This window comes from Pristiophorus japonicus, chromosome 18 (assembly GCF_044704955.1).
Source record: "Pristiophorus japonicus isolate sPriJap1 chromosome 18, sPriJap1.hap1, whole genome shotgun sequence".
Taxonomy (NCBI): Eukaryota; Metazoa; Chordata; class Chondrichthyes; family Pristiophoridae; genus Pristiophorus; species Pristiophorus japonicus.
The window spans coordinates 54891786-54899262 of NC_091994.1; the positions used below are offsets into that span (position 1 = coordinate 54891786).

Consider the following 7477-nt stretch of genomic DNA (forward strand, 5'->3'; position numbering starts at 1 on the left):
CAGTCTTACTACTATTCTTTACATCATTCTAAGTCTCTTCTTTTAATCTAATACTGTCCTTAGCTTCTTTAGTTAGTCACGGATGGATCACTTTTCTCGTGGAGTTTTTATTTCTCAATAGAATGTATATTCATTCAGAATTTTGGAATATTTATTTTAAAAAGTTTGCCATTGCTTATCTACCGTCATACCTTTTCATCTGATATCGGAGGAGCTATTCAAAAAATCTGGAATAGTCAGTAACTACAAGATACTTCTGTCCTCTGAGCTGAAACAATTCCACTGTTATGTTCGCAATCTAGGCGTCACATTTGACGCTGAAATGAGTTTCTGGCCACATATCTGCGGCATAACTAAAACTGCTTATTTCCACCTCCGTAACAGTGCCCCTGCCTCAGCTCTTCTGCTGCTGAAACCCACATCCATGCCTTTGTTACCGCTAGACTTGACTACTCTAACGCACTCCTGGCTGACCTCCCACATTCTACACTACGTAAAGTTGAGGTCATCCAAAACTCGGTATCCCGTGTCCTAACTTGCATAAAGACCCGATCACCCATCACCCCTGTGCTCGCTGACCGTGGCTCCCTTTTAAATAACGCCTCGATTTCAAAATGCTCATCCTGGTTTACAAATTCCTCCATGGCCTCGCCCCTCCCTACCTCTAATATTTTCCATAACTTGGGGGTCCACTGTCAACAAGGGCAGGCGTCGATGATGAAGTCCAACACAGCCTTCAGTGTATCAGTGCAGCCGTCGGTCACCAAGGATGAGAGTGTTTGAAGACCAGTACCTCAAACCCGGAACCAAGCTCATGGTCTACAGAGCAGTAGTGATACCTATTCTCCTATATGCTTCAGAGACATGGATTATGTACAGCAGGCACCTCAAAGCACTGGATAATTACCACCAACGCTGCCTCCGCAAGATCCTGTAAATCCATTGGCAGGATAGGCGCACCTATGTCAGTGTTCTCGCTCAGGCCAACATCCCCAGCATCGAAGCATTGACCACGCTCGATCAAGTCCGATTGACAGGCCACATCGTCCGCATGCCGATACTAGACTACCAAAACAAGCACTCTACTCAGAGCTCCGACAAGGCAAGCAAGCCCAAGGTGGGCAGAGAATACGCTTCAAGAACACCCTCAAAGCCTCCTTGAAAAAGTGCAACATCCCCACCGACACCTGGAAATCGCTGGCACAAAACCGCTCAAAGTGGAGGAGAAGCATCCGGGAAGGCACCGAACACTTCAAGTCTCTTCGCCGGGAGCAAGTGGAAGCCAAGCACAAACAGCGGAAGGAACGCCGACAACCCAAGCACCCCACCCACCCGTCCCTTCAAATCACCATCTGCCCCACCTGTGACAAAGACTGTAGGTCGCGCATTGGATTCAGTCACCTGAGAACTCATTAGTGTGGAAGCAAGTCATCCTCGACTCCGAGGGACTGGCTAAGAGGAAAAGAATCTATTTCGGCTTCACAACCCCACAAGATGTCTGCGATCCTCAAATTCTGCCCTCTTGAGCATCCCGGATTATAACTGCTCAACCATCAACTGCTTGGGCCTCAAGCTCTGGAACTCCCTCCCTAAACCTCTCTTTCCTCCTTTAAGATGCTCCTTAAAACCTACCTCTTTAACCAAGCTTTTGCTCATCTGCCGTAACTTCTTTTTATGTGGCTCGGTGTCAAATTTATCTGTTTTGTCTTATAACACTGCTGTGAAGCGCAGTGTTTTACTACCCAAGGCGCTATATAAATAAAAGTTGTTGTTGTTTCGATGGCCGCTTCAGTAACCGCACTGATATCAAAGATTTTTTTCTTAGCCTTGCAAAACTCACATGAAGACACTTTGAGGTAATTTTAACTCCCCTGGATGAGCGGAAGAGGGGCGGAGAGGAGAAACATAGAAAATAGGTGCAGGAGTAGGCCATTCGGCCCTTCAAGCCTGCACCGCCATTCAATGAATTCATGGCTGAACATGCAACTTCAGTACTCCATTCCTGCTTTCTCGCCATACCCCTTGATCCCCCTAGTAGTAAGGACTACATCCAACTCCTTTTTGAATATATTTAGTGAATTGGCCTCAACAACTTTCTGTGGTAGAGAATTCCACAGGTTCATCACTCTCTGGGTGAAGAAGTTTCTCCTCATCTCGGTCCTAAATGGCTTACCCCTTATCCTTAGACTGTGACCCCTGGTTCTGGACTTCCTCAACATTGGGAACATTCTTCCCGCATCTAACCTGTCTAAACCCATCAAAATTTTAAACGTTTCTATGAGATCCCCTCTCATTCTTCTGAACTCCAGTGAATACAAGCCCAGTTGATCCAGGCTTTCTTGATAGGTCAGTCCCGCCATCCCGGGAATCAGTCTGGTGAACCTTCGCTGCACTCCCTCAATAGCAAGAATGTCCTTCCTCAAGTTAGGAGACCAAAACTGTACACAATACTCCAGGTGTGGCCTCACCAAGGCCCTGTACAACTGTAGTAACACCTCCCTACCCCTGTACTCAAATCCCCTCGCTATGAAGGCCAACATGCCATTTGCTTTCTTAACCGCCTGCTGTACCTGCATGCCAACCTTCAATGACTGGTGTACCATGACACCCAGGTCTCGTTGCACCTTCCCTTTTCCTAATCTGTCACCATTCAGATAATAGTTTGTCTCTCTGTTTTTACCACCAAAGTGGATAACCTCACATTTATCCACATTATACTTCATCTGCCATGCATTTGCCCACTCACCTAACCTATCCAAGTCACTCTGCAGCCTCATAGCATCCTCCTCACAGCTCACATTGCCACCCAACTTAGTGTCATCCGCAAATTTGGAGATACTACATTTAATCCCCTCGTCTAAATCATTAATGTACAATGTAAACAGCTGGGGCCCCAGCACAGAACCTTGCGGTACCCACTAGTCACTGCCTGCCGTTCTGAAAAGTACCCATTTACTCCTACTCTTTGCTTCCTGTCTGACAACCAGTTCTCAATCCACGTCAGCACACTACCCCCAATCCCATGTGCTTTAACTTTGCACATTAATCTCTTGTGTGGGACCTTGTCGAAAGCCTTCTGAAAGTCCAAATACACCACATCAACTGGTTCTCTCCCTTGTCCACTCTACTGGAAACATCCTCAAAGAATTCCAGAAGATTTGTCAAGCATGATTTCCCTTTCACAAATCCATGCTGACTTGGACCTATCATGTCACCTCTTTCCAAATGCGCTGCTATGACATCCTTAATAATTGATTCCATCATTTTACCCACTACCGATGTCAGGCTGGTACCGGTCTATAATTCTGTGTTTTCTCTCTCCCTCCTTTTTTAAAAAGTGGGGTTACATTGGCTACCCTCCACTCCATCGGAACTGATCCAGAGTCAATGGAATGTTGGAAGATGACTGTCAATGCATCCACTATTTCCAAGGCCACCTCCTTAAGTACTCTGGGATGCAGTCCATCAGGCCCTGGGGATTTATTGGCTTTCAATCCCATCAATTTCCCCAACACAATTTCCCAACTAATAAGGATTTCCCTCAGTTCCTCCTCCTTACTAGACCCTCTGACCCCTTTTATATCCGGAAGGTTGTTTGTGTCCTCCTTAGTGAATACCGAACCAAAGTACTTGTTCAATTGGTCTGCCATTTCTTTGTTCCCCGTTATGACTCCCCCTGATTCTGACTGCAGGGGACCTACGTTTGTCTTTACTAACCTTTTTCTCTTTACATATCTATAGAAGCTTTTGCAGTCCGTCTTAATGTTCCCTGCAAGCTTCCTCTCGTACTCTATTTTCCCTGCCCTAATCAAACCCTTTGTCCTCCTCTGCTGAGTTCTAAATTTCTCCCAGTCCCTGGGTTCGCTGCTATTTCTGGCAAAGAAAGAAAGGTTACTTTTCAAAAATTGGAATTACAACCCCAGCGCAGCCACAGAGGCGGGTTGGGAGTGGATGACTTACCTGCTCACTAGAGGCTGATCTGATATTTAAATAGTTTTAATGAGGCTGCATGCCTCAAATTTTAGCAGAGTTTCATTTTTAATGTTTCGTCCAGGGCTTGAGAAACCCAATAGATGGAAGGAGGCGAGAATGGCCCAATCCATCAGATAAGAGCCTTTCCAGGAACTTCTTGTGGGCCAGGAGAAGGAGTGCCCCCACCCCCACCCCCACAAGCTAACCTACTCCCCCCCCCCACCCCCGAAATCAGCCGCAACCCCCCACCCCACCGTCAACTATCTGATAAACCTTCCCCGACCCCAAGGCTTCCAACCTCCTGAAAGCCTCTGATCTCCCTCACAGAAACGCTAAAGGGGTCCCCCCTGTCCTCACCTTCCACCCCACCAGCATCCACATTCAAGGGATAATCCTCCGCTATTTTACCCACTACCAAACACATCTTCCCCAGTTCTCCCCTTTCGGCATTCAAAAGGGATCGTTCCCTCCGGGACACCCTGATCCACTCTTCCATCATCCCCAATACCTGTTCCTCTTCTCACGACACTTTCCCATGCAAGCACAGGAGATGCAAGATCTGCCTCCATCCAGGGCTCCAAACACTCCTTCCAGCAGAAACAGCGATATAATTTCAAACTAATATACTATGCTCGCTGCTCACAATGCAGTCTATTCTGTACTGGGGAGAGAAATGCAGATTGGATGATTGATTTGCTGAATATCTCCGTTCAGTCCATAAGCGTGACCCTGAGCTTCCGGTCACTTGTCATTTTAATTCTTCTTCCCACTCCCAGCTCTCTGTCCTCGGCCTCCTATACTGTTCCAATGAAGCTCGAGGGACAGCAACAACACCTCATCTTTCGATTAGGCACTTTACAACCTTTCGGACTCAACATGGAGTTCAACAATTTCAGATCATAACCACTGCACCTACTTTTTCGGACAGCAGCTGTTGATGATTCTGCTATTCCCATTTACACCTCCTCTACACCCATCTTTTGTTTCTTTACTTGTCCCATTACCACTCCCTTTTGCCTTGCACCATCATCCCTTTTGTCATTTAATCACTCCTGCCCTCCACCCTGTCAAAGTTCTTCCCTTTCCCCCCACCCTCCCTTTTTCCACTGGCTCTGTACTTGCTCATACTGTTAAATCTCCAACATCTTCCAGTTCTGATAAAAGGTCATCGACCTGAAACGTTAACTGTTTCTCTCCCCACAGATGCTGCCTGATCTGCTGAGTATTTCCAGCATTTTCACTTTTTATTTTAGATTTCAAGCATCCGTAGTATTTTGCTTTTGGATGAATTACTGAGAGTTTGCTTCGTACAATATACTCTCTCAACTCATGGGAGGAACTACTTTTGAAATATATTTAAGCCATCCTGCTTTACTATATCTGATAGCCATGTGAAGTATTCGATTTATATCTGTTGCTTCTTCAGAAGTGCAAATCTCTCCCCAGATGTTGGCTTTCAGGTCTTTACATCATTCTCAATATCTCATCCATCTGTATCTTTAAATTAAAATTCCTGGATAGTACGTCAGCTCCAAATAACTTTCCTTAAAACATTCTATCCTTTTGCATCTGATCCTACTGGTGTGCACCAATCCATAGGTTCAGTAACTATGGGGGGAGGTGGAGTGGTTATTTAATCCTTGCTCATTGCTCTGCGATCAAGTGAGTGCCAGCATTGCTGTCGAGAGTCATCACTGTGGATGAAATGTAGTTGAATGATTCTTATGATCAAGAAAGACGAGACTAACTATAAACCCATTTCAGCACAAGAATAAAAAAACATTGCAGGTGGTGGAAATCTGAAACAGAAAAAAGACTTGCATTTATATACCACCTTTCACGAGCTCAAGCTGTGGCAAAGCACTTTGCCACCAATTTTGGAGTGCACTGTTGTAATGTAGTAAAAGCTGCAGCCAATTTGCGCACAGCAAGCTCCCACAAACAGCAATGTGATAATGACCCAGATAATCTGTTTTCTTAAGTGATGTCGGTTGAGGGATAGGTCAGCTCATTAGCGAGAACTCCCCTGCTCTTCTTCAAAACAGCGCCATCGGACCTTTTACATCCATCCGAGAGAGCTGACAGGGTCCCAGTTCAACATCTCATCCGAAAGACAGCACCTCCGACAGTGCGGCGCTCCCTCAGCACTGCGCTGGGAGTGTCAGCCTACTTGTACTCAAGTTTAGAAGGATGAGAGGGGATCTCACAGAAACATATAAAATTCTGACGGAACTGGACAGGTTAGATGCAGGAAGAATGTTCCCGATGTTGGGGAAGTCCAGAACCAGGGGGTCACAGTCTAAGGATAAGGGGTAGGCCATTTAGGACTGAGATGAGGAGAAACTTCTTCACTCAGAGAGTTGTTATTCTGTGGAATTCCCTACCGCAGAGTTGTTGAGGCCAGTTCATTGGATATAGTCAGAAGGGAGTTAGATATGGCCCTTATGCTAAAGGGATCAAGGGGTTATGGAGAGAGAGCAGGAAAGGGATACTGAGGTGAATGATCAGCCTTGATCTTACTGAATGTGGTGCAGGCTCGAAGGGCCGAATGGCCTAGTCCTGCACCTATTTTCTATGTTTCAGGCTGGGCCCTGCTGTAACACACAGCATTTGTGGAGAGAGCAGACAGGCGTTGTTTCTGGGCCGAATCCTGGATCAGAATGGCAAGAGGTGTGCAGCCAAACCTTTAGCCTGCCTGCCCCCTCCACAGATGACCAACCACACAGCGCTTTGATCGAGCAAAACCACCCGACTTTGAAGCAGAATGAGGTGAAGTTTGAGTGTTTCGGTTACCTGCCCTGATGCCCCCGGACCGCGCTTCCGGTGTTGCCCTGGTTACCCGGCCCTCCCCGGTGTTGTCCCGTCAAGTGTCCGGGTGCTGGTGTTGCACGGATTGCATTCCGGGCTGTCCCGTCACCGCCTTTCTTGCGTTGTCCCCCGCCCCATCATCGTCGTGTGCAGCCAATCAGCGCGCGAGTCCCGGCGGCGCCGAGGTCAGTGAGGGGTCAACTGGGGTCTGGCGCCAAATCACGGCCGGCCCCGGCCCCGGCCCCGCTGCAACTCGCAGGTTAAATGTCAGGGCAACTGATATCAGTTACAATCATCGTCAGAAAAGCATAATGGTTTCTAAAAATGGATGTAAGTTACTGTTAGTGTTATAAAAAGGGGCTGAAGAACTGTGATCGCAAGATAATTATGGACGAGGAAAGCCACTTGGTCCATCCACCCACCCAGAGACCTCACAGTCCCCTCATTGTGGCATCCAGTTTTGTTTTAATAAAAAATTGGGTTTTCCTTTCCATCAAATCTGGGAGCCCATTCCAGGTGTTGATCATTCTGGAAAAATAACTTCCTGCTTTCAGATCTAAAATTCCCCTTTTACTAGTTTGAAGGGAGCAGTATTTCCAACTCCACAGCCTCAAATTAGGAGAAAAACTCATAAAATACGAGATTTGGTATAGAAATCGTGAGTTGCTACTTTTTCCCCAAACAGAAACCAATATAG

At 46.7% G+C, this 7477-nt stretch overlaps 1 protein-coding gene across 2 annotated transcripts in view; it reads right to left on the reverse strand.

Moving 5' to 3' along the window:
• Window positions 1-6878, reverse strand: part of c18h19orf44 (chromosome 18 C19orf44 homolog) — a 30712-nt gene extending 23834 nt beyond the window's left edge. For both annotated transcript variants that reach the window (XM_070860070.1, XM_070860069.1), the window contains exon 1: window positions 6766-6878. The gene's annotated coding sequence lies outside the window, so the exon portion shown is untranslated. The remainder of the gene's footprint in view (window positions 1-6765) is intronic.
• Between the last annotated feature and the right edge of the window lie 599 nt (window positions 6879-7477).